Below are 16,920 nucleotides of genomic sequence, written 5' to 3' on the forward strand. Positions count from 1 at the left end.
GTTTTTCCACCTTCCTCAAATAACAAGTCATTTTTTTATTTTTACTTAATTTATTTATGTAACTAACCAACAAAATTTATTAGAACTAAAACTAGCAAGTAGGTACAATATAACTGTCAACTGTCAAATATAAGTCAAATTATTAATGTAAACATTGTTAAATCAAAATAACAATTTACTGTTTTTTACCATTCTGCAAAATAATTCTGTTTTATAAATAAACGTTAAATGTATAGATACTTACGTAATAGAAAATAGATATTGTACAGGGCGTCAATAAGTTATATTTCATGAATGACGTCACTTTTACTTTTCCTCCCTAGGGAGGAAAAATATTTTCCTCCCTAGGGAGGAAAAGTACAACTTTGCTCCCTACAATCAGGTCCGGAAAAGTATACTTTCGGTAGAGGTAGGTGGAAAAAGTATTTTTCCTCCCTAGGCAGGAAAAGTAAAAGTGATGTCATGGTATTTCGTTCATGAAATATAACTTATTGATGCCCTGTACAATATCTATTTTCTATTACGTAAGTATCTATACATTTTAACGTTTATTTATAAAACACCCTGTATTTTGCAGAACGGTAAAAAACAGTAAATTGTTATTTTGATTTAACAATGTTTACTTTAATAATTTGACTTATATTTGACAGTTGTCAGTTATATTGTACCTACTTGTTAGTTTTAGTTCTAATAAATTTTATTGCTTAGTTACATAAATAAATTAATTAAAAATGAAAAAATGACTTGTTATTTGAGGAAGGTGGAAAAACCATATATGTATAAAATGGGAGGAAAGTGCTACTTTTCCTCCCTTGAATGATTACTGCCCTCCGCTACGCGTCGGGCAGTAAACTTCATTCTCGGGAGGAAAAGTAGCACTTTCCTCCTGTGTTATACAAATAGCTATTGCATATTTTGTTTTGTTACATATTAACATCACCAAATTTATCAAAAACAGTTATTAGATACCTGTATCAAGGAGTATCTTGGGAAAATCGTGGTTTCCACGGTCTACTTATGTTATGCACTTTTACGATTTATTTGTATAAAACTATTGTAACTCTTTTAGATGCATTTACCGTAAATGCTCAAGAGAGTACAAATATCTCGACCGCTCGCTTCTCTCCGCCCTTCTTCGTCCCGACTCGTGAAAATCTGTACTTGAAGCGAGGAAAACTCAGTCCTCAATCCAGTGCGTCGAACGAGGTTTCCACTATGATATTCCCGCAGCTTTTCCCGCTTTTCCTCGCGTGAAAAACTTCAAAACTTCGTGCCGGGTGTCGTGAGTGCGAAACATAAAATTTTTTCGGAACGAACTTTTTTCTGTGTGACCCTGATTTTCCTGATTTGGTGTTGTTAACTTCGGCGTGTATATCAAGGTAAGTGCCTTTCCTGTGAGTTATTTTCTAGTGAATGAGGCCGTTTCTATTCCATGATACTTTTAGCTTCTTGTTGCGTGAAATGTTAGGAAAATTATGTCCTGCGGTGGATTTTTACTGCGAAATTGACAAAATTATATTTTTCTTAACCTTCGCAAGTATTTTTTGGTTTAATGAGCTTTTTTTAGCCATTTAATTGACAAAGTGCAATAATTACAACAATTTTACTAATGTGTACAATTTCCTAGATAGAAAATTATAATTTATAGAAATTGGGACATGTTTTACTAAATGTATATAAATATCGCTATTTCTATTCAACATTTGTTCAAAATTCTTCTTCTTGTAAAGATACCCATCTTCTAGTGATGTTGGCGACGACATTGACCATTCTTATTATATTTACAGCAGCTCGAAATAGATCAATTGACGTTAGACCAGTCCACTTCCTAAGATTGACCAGCCATCATATATGTCTACTTCCAGGGCCTCTATTGTCCTCTATCTTGTCTTGTGGAACCAACTTCAGAAGTAGATATTTACTATTACGCAAAATGCGCCCGAACTATACCAATTTTCTGTCCTTTACGGTGCCGGTGGTAATAATTTCTTCGTCTTTTCTTCGCCTCTGAAGAATAGTTGTTAGTTGTGTGGTGTATATATGAGACCCTAAGAAGTCTTATGCTGATATTGATACAAAAAAAATGCAGAGTACCTATCTTTTTAAGACCGTTAAAAGAGCTTTTGGCTTTTTCAATACAAGTTTTAATTTCGTAACTATGATCCCAGGTGTTCTTAATATTGCAGCCCAGGTAAAAATTTTTCCTCCACTCTTTCTAACGATGTATGTTTTATTGTAATTTGGGCGTTTATGTAGGTGATCTTTTTTTTTCTTTGGAGTTGTATGACTACGGGCCCTTCAAGGCTCATTCGCCGATTCACCAATTTTGCTCATTTATTTTACAATATATTTTCCTATACCTATCTACACTAATGATCATTATTTTTATCTTCTTACAATTTAGTTTAGGCTGTATTTGTTACATAATATGTCCACAATATTATACATCATCCTTTGGAGCCACTGCGCACTATCTACCAGCAATACTGTATCGCCTGCTTATCTAATATTCATGAACCAGCTTGAAACAACTATTTCTAAACATCCCGTATTTAAACAGTTCTTATGTTGGTGGAGATACGTGGATGATATACTAGTATGCTTTACAGGAACTAACAGGCAACTTGACCAATTTCTATCATACCTTAATTCACTTCATAGCAATATTGAGTTTACAATAGAAACAGAACAGAATAAGTCCATAAACTTTCTAGATGTAAAAATTACCAGACTACACAACAATCATGAGTTCTCCGTATATCATAAACCTACCCATACTGACACAACTATACACAATTCATCATCCCATCCTACATAACACAAATTAGCAGCCTACCATAGCATGATACATAGACTGACAGAAATTCCCATGTCAAAAAATAACTTCGAAATAGAACTGAACATCATTAAACAAATAGCAGTAAACAATGGCTATAACGAACAAACAATTAATAAAATTTTACCAAAACTCCATAAGAAAGCAAAAACTCCATAAGAAAGCCCCGAAATTAGTCTATCCACCACCACAGAAAAAACTTAGTATCTTCTGCTCTATCACATATACTGGCAAGATAACAACAAAAATAGCCAGGTACATAAAAAAGAAAGGAATAACACCAGCTTTCAGAACTAAAAACAACTTAAGCAAATATATTAAGAACAATAAGAGCCAAAAGAGAAAACAACTACAGAGTGGTGTCTACAAACTAACTTGTGGTGACTGTCCATTTACATCGGTCAAACTGGCAGAACCTTTGACAAATGGATAGCAGAACACAAAAGGGCTTTCAACAATAGAAAAACAGACATTTCTACATACGCACTTCACCTTCTAGATCATAATCATTCTTTTAATGAAGAGTTTCAAATTTTGCATATTCAAAATAAAGGCCTTAAGCTATCTTTATTAGAATCTATGGAAATTAATAAATTAAAAAATACAGATATAATGCTGAATGACCAACTCGAGACAAACAGCTGAGAAAGGCATCTGCCGAAACAGCTGTAGTCACATAGTTATAATAAATTTTGTGGAAGCAGGCCCGCGCCGTCCATAAGGGCGGAGAGGGGCGATGCCCCCCGGCGCCGAACCAAAAAGGCGCCGGTAGGTGCCGAAAAAAAATTTGACAATAAAATTACCAGTAATATTAGTAATATTTTATTATTTTGTAAAATTGAAAATTTACCAATCTTAGGTAGATATAAAAATAGCAATTATTATTATATTGTTTACGAACCTAAGTTTACGAACCGTTATTTCTCTCATTAACCGAACTATTACTCTATTCACTCACGGTAAAATATTGCAAAACCTCTGAATTACATGCTCGGATTAACATGAAATTTGGCATACACATAGCTAACATGTCAAAGAAGAAAATGATATTGTGTCGACGTGTGCTTTTGCCCTAGGAGAGTAGCACTTCTTCACGGGGGGAATATACGTTCAAAATAAGTCCGGAAGTGAATAAGTAACTATGTATAAAGTTAAATTGGTCTATAAAGTTTTTATATTACTTAAGTGAATATCTACTTTTCGAGTTATTTGCGAAAGACTATGTTCATTTTTCAAAAAAAAATCCACAATAAAAACAAACAAACCGTTTTTAGACGGTTTTTTGCAAATAACTAGTATTTTATGGATAAAGTATTTTATCGAAAATATATTCTTAGAAAAAATTTTGAAAAAAAAGGCATTGCCTTCAAAATTGCAAATTATTTTTTTTATTTAAAACCAATTTTTTTTTTAAATAAGCACTTTGAAATGGTGAAACTTTCAGATCATACAGTGCGCTGGAATAAGTGTTACCCCCCCCCCTATAACTTATTTATCTTTTGTACATAAGCAAAACGCTCGGACAGGTCGATTTTTAAATTAATTAAAGTACCTATATTATAGCATTAATGTTTGGAACTTTACGCGATCCCTCTTCAGGTGACAGGCATAACTTTGAGATTTTTTTAAATGGAAAAGTACATCATGTTGACACCTCATTTAAAAGCATTTGAAATACTGATTACAAAAATGTTTAATAATTTAATCGTTTTTGAGAGCGTAGGCGCAAAATTTCGGTCGAACTCTTTTTAATAGCATTTATTTTCTTCGAATCCTGAGAAAATTAATAAATATTTTTGAAAAATTTAAACGCAGAATGATAGATTACATTATTACCGAGGGCTGACAGTACCTTAGAATATACAAAAAGTTTCTTTTGAATGATATATTTGAAATTAAACATCAGACTAAATTTTCTCTTTTTTTTTCACCCCTGTGACTTATTAAAATAAATATTATAGGAGTTCTCAGGGACTTTCGACTATCTATCGAAAATAATAGAATATTTCATTCTGCGTTTAAATTTTTCAAAAATATTTATTAGTTTTTTCAGGATTCGAAAAAAATTATTGTATTTAGAAAGAATTCGACCGAAATTTTGCGGTTAGCTTTTAAAATAAAATTAAAATATTATACATTTTTGTAATCAGTATTTCAAAAGCTTTTAAATGAGGTATTACATGATGTAATTTCCCATTTAAAAAAATCAAAGTTATGCCTGTCACCTGAAGAGGCATCGCGTAAAGTTCGAAACATTGATGCTATAATACTCTATGATTATTTTAAAAGTCGACCTGTCCGAGCGTTTTGTTTATGTGCTAAAAATAAACAAGTTAATAAGGGGGTAACACCGTATAAATATACATAAGTAAAGTAAATTGTAAAGCTTTAACGATTAATTTCATTTGGGATGGTAATTAAGCGGATATTTTTACGATGTTTTTTACCAAAAAAAAAGGGACCAACTTTATTTTTAGCGTTATTGGCTTACTTTTGCTGCTAGAGAATAAAAAAAAAAACAAAAATAAAGCTTTTTCTAAAGACTTTAAAAAGTTATAGTTTTGTCCGAAAAGTGCTTCATTTTTTGGTTATTTCACGTTGAAATATTCGATTTGGAATTTGGCGAATACGAACCCACTTTTCTTGAGCTACAACTCTTCCTCTACTAGATCTACAGACTTCATGTGTGCATAAGTTTTTTTAAGTTTTTATATGTTATATTTTTACTAAGAACAGTTTTTTCAATAAAATACTCTCTTTGTGTTATTTGCGAAAAACCGTCTAAAACCGTTGTTTTTATGTTGAAAAATAAACATATTCACTCGCAAATAACTCGAAAAATATTGACTTAGTGAAAAAAAACTGTATATGGAACAAAAGTTGCTTAAAATTGGTCAGTTTATCCACTTCCGGACTTATTTTGAAGGTATATTTTTTCATCTCCGACGACGCAATATGTATTAATTTTTCTCTTTGTTATAAATTAGCTATGCGTATGCCAAATTTCATGTCAATCCAAGCGGCTCTTTAAAATACAGAGCAAAAATCTAAAAGCAGAAAATAAGGGTTAACCAGAGGGCCATGCTAAGAATCACAAAGGAAACAGAATACCAAATAATATTAGGGAAAGAACAAAAATTAAAGACATAGTATCTAGAACCTGTAGCAAAAAATAAATGGAGATGTGCAGGTCATGAGGCAAGAACACCGAACAACAGCTAGACTAGAAGATTATTGGAATTGCGACCGCGGGCGGACAATCGGATAAACGAAGCAGAGATCGACCACCAAAGCGCTGGAGTGACGATGTAAAGAAACTGCCGGAAGCTGGAAAGCTGATAGCTCAAGATACGGAGACATGGAGAAACTTAGAGGAGGCCTATGTTCAGCAGTGGACGATAATGTTATTAGATTATGATGATGATGATACTTTCTAACACATTAAAAATAAGTTTGTAGGTATACCGTATAACGATTCACTAAGCTACAAAATACTACTTACAAAGGAAGGAGGAAAGGGGCGCCTAAAATTACTTGCCCCGGGGCGCTTGAACGCCTTGGCGCGGCCCTCTGTGGAAGTATAGAAAACAAACGTTTTCAGTGTTTTATTGTTAGATAAAATGAACTTCCATCAAGTAACGGTCGAATCCATCAAATATCTAATATTGTTTATAACTTGACCAATTACTGCAATGCCATCTTCTGATTCGTCCAAGGCTTCTCTAAAGATATTTTTAGAGTATATGTTAAATAAATCTAGTGAGACTATGTATATCTAACTTTCCTCTTAACTTCTTTTTCGAATATGAAGATCTCGGAGAGTTCATTTCTGAATCGCACTGTTGCTTTTTGTTGGATATATAAGTTTGAGATCAGTATAACATCCTCACCATCGAGTCCTGATGTTTTTAGGATATCGATTAGTTTCCCATGCGGTACTTTGTCAAATGCCTTCTCTAAATCAACAAAATAAGCATCCACATCGCAGCTGACATCCCTGGCTCTCTGTATTAGATCTCTTTTTTTTTGTGTCACCCTGATTTTCCTGATTTGGTGTTGTTAACTTCGGCGTGTAACATATCAAGGTGCCTTTCCTGTGAGTTATTTGCTGGTGAATGAGGACGTTTCTATTCCATGACACTTTTAGCTTCTTGTTGCGTGAAATGTTAGGAAAATTATGTCCTGCGGTGGATGTTTTACTGCGGAATTGACAAAATTATGTTTTTCTTAAGCTTCCCAAGTATTGAGCTCAGTTCGTTATTTTTTTATGATCATTTAATTGAAAAAGTGCAATTAGACCAGGAAGTATCTGTTTTTAGGTGGATGTGAGAGGTGGCATTAGGATTTTTGCGGATAAAGTTAGGTGATAACTTCGTTAATAATAATTGACTTATGCTCCTTCTCAAATATGCCCGGAACATTAATAAAAAAATAAAATATTTAAAAATTTCAAAAAATTTTGTTTTTTCCCCTTTTTTTGCTTATAACTTTAAAACGATTCATTTTGGAACAAAGTCGTATAGGAATAAAACAGAGATAATTAAATTTTCTATTAGATACGATTGGTTAAAAATGTCTTAATTAAACACTTGCTGCAAAATAGCAATAAATATAAAATAAGGGGGCAAAATAAGCCTGTCCTTATTCAATGTGTTTCCATCACTTAGGTTACACTTGGAACCTTCCTAATTCGCTTAGAAAATTTTTGTAATGTGGTAAAACCGTCCACCAAATTTCATTAAAATTGACTACTAGATTTTGCATAATAATTTTGCAATCTAAACTTTTTTTAAAAAATTAATTTTTTTTTAAATTTTACACAACAAAAACTATACTACATTCACAATCAAGATGCAGTAGTAGTAAACAAACCGAGACACATTGACTGTTATAAGGAGCACTCCTGAATCATGATTTATAGTGAACTATACATTTTAAATCACAAATGACGATTTACAAATTTTATACATGATAAATCATGATTCAGGAGTGCTCCTTGTAACAGTTAACGTGTCTCGGTTTGTTTACTTCTACTGCATCTTGATTGTGATTTTAGTATAGAACATCTAAAGATTTGTCATTTTTTTACATATAAATAAGCACTCCACCTATCTAATGCACTTTACAGAATTGAAATCGGATTATTTAAGCAGTCTCAGCAATGTTTTAAAGTTATAAACAGTTTTTTGGCTTATAAACAAATTAGTGCTGTGTCCAGGAGGGGGTGCTACGGGCTCCTTTATTTAGATGGACTTACCCATGTTTTTTATGTATTTTGACCCGTATAACACGAATTTTTTGGGTAACAGTTGATCCGGATGTCGATAAGATTGTTATAAACAAAGAACTTGAGGAATTACATAACATCGATTTTTCGCAAAACGAAACATTTTTTTTGTATTTCTTGGGTAATTCTAAGCAAAAAATGTTCTTACAAATTTTTTCATAGGATGCATAGTTTTCGAGATAAACGCGGTGGAACATTCAAAAAATCGAAAAATTGCAATTTTTGAACGAGAAAAACTTTTGATTAAAAAAATAAAATAGCAATTCTGCTGACAGCATTTGAAAGTTTAAGTCAAATTATACCGGTTTTAATTATTTGCATTGCTCAAAATTAATTTTTTTATTATTAAACAAAGCTATTTGTTTATAAGCCAAAAATTTTTTTTATGAATTTAACACATTGCTGAGGCCCCTTAAATAATGCGATTTTAGTTCTGTGAAGTGTATTAGATAGGTAGAGCACCTCTTTATATGTAAAAAAATTAACCAACTTCTAAATGGTCCACTTTTTGTTCAGAAAGATTTTAAAAAATTTGAACTTTTTTAAAAACATTTATATTGCAAATTTATTATGCAACATCTATTACGTCGATTTTAATGAAATTTGGTAGACCATTTAAGTAAGTCATAAGAATTTTCTAAGCGAATTACTAAGGTTCTAAGTGCCACTAAAGTGGTTAAGAAACATTGAATAACAACAGGCGTATTTTGCTCCCTTATTTTGTATTCATTGCTATATTGCAGAAAAGGTAATCCCTTAAAACATTTTTGACCAGTCGTATATCATACAAAATTCAATTATCTTTATTTTATTTCTCTACGACTTTGTTCCAAAACGAACCGTTTTAAAGTTATAAGCAAAGAAAGCAGAAAAAATCGATGTTTTTCGAAATTTTTAAATATTTTAGTTTTTTTATTAATGTTCCGGGCATATTTGAGAAGGAGCATAAGTCAATTATTATTACTGAAGTTGTGACCTAACTTTATCTGCAAAAATCCGAATGCCACCTCTCACATCCAAAAATACACGTTTTTTCCAGATCTGTCCTGGTCTAAATAATGATAAAAATTTTACTACTTTGTATAATTTTCTGGAAATTTTTGAAGATATTCTTCTTTAGCGGCGAATCGATTGAAGGTAAAATTTGATTGATCCGCGCGCATGCGCACACCGACAGTATGGTATTAGTCGTTATACGGGCTCTGATTGGGTGTTGAAATTTTGAAATGATCTGTCAATAATTGTTCAATATGGAGGTTATCGGTAAACAAAAATATTGTATAATATTAGTTTTTATTGATGTGTGGACAGAAATAAAATCAAATTTATAATTATAGTGACTTTTTAAATAGTTTTGAAAAGCCGCAGGTACGTAATTCTAAATGTTTCAGTTGGAAATACCTAATAGTTTCAATACCTATCTATTTGGAAAATGTAAACAAAATAATGTAGTTACCTATTAATTAGTAGGCAATGCTTTAATTTACATAATCTGACTACGAACAAACTTTCTACAAATCTTCATCTCATATATCGTTTTCTTACTCTATATTTTGTTGTATTTTATTTCTACAAAAATCAAACTAATAATTTTATTAAATTCATATAAATTTATGGTGTAAACGTTTAGTTTGTGTATATTCCCAGATGACGTATACGAGAGTTTGGTGCAGTTTGAAATGCCGTCAACTTTCGTACGGCGCGGTAGGCGTGAAGTGGGTTCAAGCCACAAGCAAGTTATTATTTTTTTATTTTTTTATAGATTTTATGATTGTAAGTATATTATTATATAATTTTTGAAGATATTCTTCTTTTTTGAAAGTGGTAGATAAGAAAGTTAGTTTGATTTTTAAATAAAATAAGTACAAATAACCTTTTAAGTATATTTACTTCGTTTAAATTACCTATTATATAATAGAAGAATATCTTCTTACGTGCGTACAAAGTACACACACATTCTTTTTTTAACTATATATCACCATCCAGCCTCAAAACCCCACTGCTGAACTTAGGCTTGCTTCTCGTGTTTCCAACCCCGTCCATCCTAGCCGCTGTCATTCAGTTCTTATTTAGCCTTCTTAAATCGTCAGTCCATCTTGTAAGTGGTCGACCGACACTTCTTTTGTCTTCCCTTGGTCTCCATTTCAACAAATTTTTTGTACATCCCCCATTTGTGATTATAGCTATGTGTCTTGCCCATCTCAATTTCAGTCTGGCTATCCTTTCGATGCCGTCAGTCCCCTTGGTCCTTGTCCTGATCTCTTCCATGGACCGTTCCATTATTCATTGTGTGACTATTAGTTTGGTAGCCGAGGCTTGTGTTAAGAAAAGTGTTTCTGCTCCGTTTGTCAAGACTGGGAGGACCCATTGATCAAATGCAGCGGGGCAGCTCACTTTGAACAATTTCTCTTAGTTTTCCATATACTTTTCACCCAAGACCGATCCTTCTCTTAAGGTGATACAGTAGCGATCAACAGGTAGCCAAAACGCGTTCCAAGATTGCGGCTGTAACTTTAAATATTTTTTTGAGATATTTGGCACACATATTTGTAATATAATAGAAAATGGCGGTACAGAGCCCAATTTGAAAAATATATTATTATGTGGAAATTACTCTGTAATTAAATACAATATTAAAAAAACGAGCCTGTACCGCCATTAAGAAGAATAAAAAAGTACACTTTCTTCAAATAAACTTTTTTATCCGATGCCTAGATTTTGTGTCATTTTGGAACTGCTAATGAAATAAAAAATTTTAGTAGTTCCAAAATGACACAAAATCTAGGCATCGGATAAAAAAGTTTATTTGAAGAAAGTGTATTTTTTTGTTCTTCTTAATGGCGGTACAGGCTCGTTTTTTTAATATTGTATTTAATTACAGAGTAATTTCCACATATTAATATATTTTTCAAATTGGGCTCTGTACCGCCATTCTTTATTATATTACGAATACGTGTGCCAAATATCTCGAAAAAATATTCAAAATTACAGCCGCAATCTTGGAACGCGTTTTGGCTACCTGTTGATCGCTACTGTTTCCTCTTAAGTTCATGTCTCTGATTTTTTTCTGCCAATCATAATTTCATGTCCTAAGTATTTATATTTATCTACGAGTTCTATTTGTTGCCCACCAATACCGATGTTTGACTTGGTTAAACCTAGGTTTTCTGTAGCCACAACGAGTTCCATGGCATTCATAGATCATCAGCTATTATGATTATAACATCAGCAAGACAGTTGTTTAGATATTCTCCATCTATTTTTATTTCCTTTCTTAGCCAATCAAAATTCTTAAAAGCATATTCCAGCATCGTATTAAAAAGTTTAGGTGCAATTTTAGGTGACAGTTTAGGTCCAGAAACAACGGAAGAGGAAGGAATGTACGCACTAAAAAGAATGAAAAACGGTAAAGCCCCAGGTCCAGATGAAATACCAACGAAAATCCTTAAACTGATAGAAGAAGACTCGATCAACATTTTAGTTGAACTTCTCAATAGCATTTATACATCAGGAAAAATACCACAAGAATGGCTTTTATCCACCTTTGCTATTATACCAAAAAAGATAAATGCCAAACAATGTAGTGATTACCGTACAATCAGTTTGATGAGCCATGTACTGAAAATATTCATGAAAATTTTACACACTAGAGTACACAGAAAACTGGAAATGGACATCAATGATACCCAGTTTGGATTTTCCGAAATGGACTCGGAACAAAAGAGGCGTTGTTTGCACTGAACGTTATGTCTCAAAGATGTCTTGAAATTGAAATAAAGCGAGGTGTGAGACAAGGGTGTATACTGTCACCAACCCTGTTTAATCTCTATTCCGAAGACGTAATGAATAGAACACTCTCTGAGCAATCCATAGGTATTAAAATAAATGGTGTTAGATTAAACAATCTGAGATTTGCCGACGACACCGTTCTGATCGCAGAAACACTTGAAGAGCTACAGACATTGGTGAATAAGATAGCAGACTGCAGCGAAGGATATGGACTATCTTTGAACATAAAGAAAACTAAATTTATGGTAATATCGAAATCAACACGAAATGTCCAAAATTTATATTTACACAATGAAATTATCGATCGAGTTAGCAAATACTAATATTTAGGCACTTTAATAAATGAAGACAACGATAGCTCAGCAGAAATCAAAATAAGAATAGAATAAGCCAGATCCATATTCACTAAAATGAAGAGAGTGTCCTGTGGAAGAGATTTGAGCCTTGAAATGAAACTTCGCCAGATGAGATGTTACGTACTTTCTGTGCTGTTCTACGGAATGGAGTCATGGACGCTGAAAAAGATTGATACCAAAAAATTAGAGGCATTTGAAATGTGGATGTATCGCAGAATCTTGAGAATATCATGGATGGAGAGAGTCACAAACGTCGAGGTCTTGAGAAGAATGAATAAAGAAAAGGAAGTCATATTTACGATCAAAAAACGAAAACTGCAATACTTGGGACACATTACAAGAGGCGAAAGATACGAACTGCTTCGAATAATTATGCAGGGGAAGATAGCAGGAAAAAGGTCAATAGGAAGAAGACGAAACTCCTGGCTAAAGAATCTACGGGAATGGTATAGCTGTAGCAACAACGAATTGTTTCGGTCAGCAGTTTCGAAAATACGTATAGCCCTGATGATCGCCAACCTTCGGAACGAATATGGCACTAGAAGAAGAAGAAGAAGAAGGTGACATTGCAGGCTAGGTTATATACCTATAATATAGTCTGTATTCTTTTAAGCGCCTGTACTATTTTGCTTAGCTCAAATGTGTCAAATGCTATGTGAAAATCGATATATATTTAGCATTAGAGGTTTATTATATTTTACTACTTTCTTTATTAGGATATTTATACTTTGTAGATGACCATTAGTTCCATAACTTTTTCGAAAGCATGCCTGTTCTCTTATTTGATAAGTCTCTAACTTTCTTTCCATTCTGTTAACTATTATTCGCGTAAATATCTTATATAATATAAGGCCTAGGAGGCTCCTCGGTCTATAATTCTCTAAATTTGCTTTCTCTTCTGCTTTATGTAATAGAATAATAGTAACGTTGTTCCAGTATGTTGGAATATTGGCGTTGTGAAGGCAGGTATTGGATAGTATTTTCTTCATTTATTTTTCGTAACATGCAGTGAATATCATCTTTATTTTCTGCAAATATTACTTAGTCATCCGTAAAATGCAAGCTCTACGTTTTTGATAGAAATACTATACATAGATTATACATAGATAGGTATAAGGAACATTACATAAAATATAATTAGTATTTCTTAAGGACTTAAAATAAGGAAGTTTATTAGATTAATAGAAAAACAGAGGATTTGACAGCAATGTAAATTCCTCCATATTATCGGCCATATCACAAAACCCTTACACATCAAAAAAGGAGCAAAATGCATAATTTTGACACCTGTCAAAATTTTCAATTTATTTTAAAAGTATTCAGTTTTTTCGAATCCTGAGAAAACTAACAAGAATTTTTGAAAAACTTAAACACAGAACGAAAGATTACTTTATTACCGAGGGCCGAAAGTCCCCTAAAATAAATAAAAAGTTTCTTTTGAATGAGATATTTTAAATTAAAAATCACACTAAATTATCTCTTAGTTTTTCACCCCTGTAACTTATTATAATAAACACTATAGAAGTTTTCAGGGACTTTTGGCCCTCGGTAATAACGTAATCTTTCATTATGCGTTTAAATTTTTCAAAAATGCCTATTAATTTTCTCAGGATTCGATAAAAATGAATCCTATTTAGATAGCAATGAAGCCGAAAGTTTGTACCGATCCCCTTAATACTTAAAACTGACTCTCTATCTTATGTTAATATTAAAAAAATGTACTTTTAAGATATTTAACTCCGCAATATAAACAGGCAAACATAAAGTATACAGATCTGAATCACTGACGGAAAATATTTGCCATAATTTCCAATAATTTTCCAAACAGCCCTACCCAGAAGTTTCAGCGGCTCATTTATTTTCAGCCTCTTTGACCGTCTGTGTACAAGAGTAACTTGGAAAGTATCATAAAAGGAAGCAGAATGCGTTTGATAATGCTCTTTTAATAAAACAACCTTTATAAGGATATTCTGATACATCCTTCATAAGGATCTGTCTAATTTATTTAAAATTTTGATGCTTTTTTGCGATAACAAGTTGTTATATTTTATATTTTACGTTCGGGACATCTTTAATACATATTTTGGTTGGTATTTCTTTTTATTTCCACACTACATGTAACAAAAATATTTCTTTAATATTTTCATAACTTTGGTTTTCGGAGTATTGATCTTCATTCCCATTTTTTTACAACTCTCAGTAACACTATTTGACAGTATCTGGAGACTATGTTAACGAACAGCTGTCAAAAGAAATTGAAATTAGACGGGGGTGAGACAGGGATGCGTATTGTCGCCAGTTATTTTCAATGCCTACTCGGAAGAGATCCTAAAAAGAGCTCTTAAGGGTGAAACAGCTGGAATAAAGGTGAACGGAGTTCCCATTAACATTAGATATGCGTCGTGTCATCTTAGCCGAAAATATTGAAGATTTTCAGAGACTGTTGAACAAAAATAGTGATGTATACCTAAGAATACGGTCTAACAATGAACATCAAGAAGACGAAATTTATGAGAATATCTAAAACGCAAAGAAATAACGAGGATCTCCTCATAAACGGAACCAATATTGAACGAGTAGACCAATATGCATATCTTGGAACAATGATCAACTCCACAAATGATTATTTCCAGGAGATTAAAATTAGAATAAAAAAGGCTAGAGCAAATTTAAACAAAATGAGAAAAATGCTCTGCACAAGAGATCTAAAGTTAAAGCTAAGAGTAAGGTTGGCTAGGTGCTAGGTTTTTTCGTCTTTATTTTACGGAATGGAAGCTTGAAACTTGAATGCGGCATCAATGAAAAAACTGGAATCATTCGGGTTGTGGGTGTATAGAAGGAGACTATGGTCCGACTTATTCATTAAAACAGTGTCATCTGCATAGCTGGATGTTATTTACTCTTTGAAAGTTTATCCTGATTCCTTTTGAAGAGTGCGGTAAAGCAGATATTACCTCAGAGTAGCCTTAAACAGTATCGGTGATACCATGCAACCCTGTCTGAGACCTCGTTGTATTTCAATTTTGTTTCACTTTGACATTAACAATGGTTATTAATTTACAAGCCATACTATTAGAGAGATACTTTTCATTAAGGTAGAATCATCATCAATGTTGCTACAGCCCTATAAAAGAGCCTTGACCATCTTAAGTCTATTAAGCCAGTCAGTTATATCCAATGCCAACTGTTGCCAGTATGCTGCGCCTATTTTTTTACGATCCTCATCTACACCATCCATATGAGTTTTGGCCTACCCCTATTTCTACTTCCCACTGGTTGTGACATAAGGATTTTTCTAGGAGGGTTGTTCTGCTGTGATCTTGCTATATGTCCTGCCCATCTTAGCCTTCCTATGTTTATAAAAGATCCTACGTCTTTACCAGCCAATATACATATATGTTTATACATGTGGTGGATTTCGTAGTTGTATCTCCTCTTCTAAACACCATTTTCACAGATGCCACCGAATATTCCTCTCAGGATCCTTCGTTCAAATATAATCAGAAGGTTTTCGTCTGCCTTGGAGATGGTCCATGTCTCCGATCCATATGTCAACACTGGTTGTATAAGGGTTTTATATATGGCTATTTTTGTTTTTTGGCTTAAGTTTCTGCTTCTCATACTATGTCTACTCAGTCCAAAGCAGATATTAGCAGATGTTTGCTAGGAGGTAATTAATATTAAGGTATTTTATAATTTAGAATTTCGTTACCAAATACATTTTTTTAAAGACCAGGGTACCTTATATTTTTTAACTCATTCATAACGAACTAACTTTAGTTTTCCGAATTGTTTTTTCGCGAGCGATTTTTCCGCAAACACGCTAATGATGTGTTTAGTTTTAAAATTATTCCTTTTTGGCAAATAAAACGATGATTCAGTTCTGAATTTAAAGCAGAGACATAAAAATCTAACGATTGCCCATTGCATTTTAAATCAAATCCTCACCAGCGAAAATTCATTCTTGAAAGTTAAAGATTTTTAAGGGAATTATGCTCGCCGCGGCATGGCAATTTATTCATATTTTCCCAAATTTTATCTGCGTAGGGAGTTTGATCAAACGCGGCCCCAAATCCTAACTGAATTTCATTAAGAAAATATATGAAAAAAGGAGAGTTAAACACCCATCCGTGGTGGAGAAGTTCTAAATTCGAATGAGAAAAGTTTTTTGTCAGATGTGCATCCAGAAATACGAGGTTAGGATTTATTCACAGGGTTTTACAGGATATTGTCGTTTTTTTCGAATGTTTTTAACATTTTCAAAATTTTCAAAATTTTTTCAAACTTTTTTCAAATTTTTTTTCAAACACTGGTAGGCGAAATTTTGCCAGATTTGTATTCAGGACTACCATGTTAGGATTTATTTATAGGTTTAAAGACTAATGTCGATTTTTTTAAAATTTTTCCAAAATTTTAAAAATTTTCAAAATGTCAAATTTTTTTTCAAATCCTTACCAGCCAAAATTTATTCTTGAAAGTTAAAGATTTTTAAGGGAATTATGAGCTCCGCGGCCTCCCAATTTATTCATATTTTCCCAAATTTTATCTGCGTAGGGAGTTTGATCAAACGCGGCCCCAAATCCTAGCTGAATTTCATTAGGAAAATATATTAGTTAAACACCCATCCGTGGTGGAAAAGTTCTAAATTCGAA

The 16,920-nt window shown here is 32.8% G+C and overlaps 1 protein-coding gene across 2 annotated transcripts in view; it reads left to right on the plus strand.

Annotated features, from left to right (window-relative positions):
- Window positions 1-16,920, plus strand: part of LOC114334818 (uncharacterized) — a 905,910-nt gene that overhangs the window by 126,145 nt on the left and 762,845 nt on the right. The window contains exon 1 of one of the 2 annotated variants that reach the window (XM_050662383.1): window positions 1,205-1,379. The exons of the other annotated variant lie outside the window; for it this stretch is intronic. The gene's annotated coding sequence lies outside the window, so the exon portion shown is untranslated. Of the gene's footprint in view, window positions 1-1,204; window positions 1,380-16,920 lie in introns of those variants that run through there. 2 annotated transcript variants of the gene reach the window in all.

The sequence above is a fragment of the Diabrotica virgifera genome, chromosome 9, assembly GCF_917563875.1.
Source record: "Diabrotica virgifera virgifera chromosome 9, PGI_DIABVI_V3a".
NCBI classification, from domain to species: domain Eukaryota; kingdom Metazoa; phylum Arthropoda; class Insecta; order Coleoptera; family Chrysomelidae; genus Diabrotica; species Diabrotica virgifera.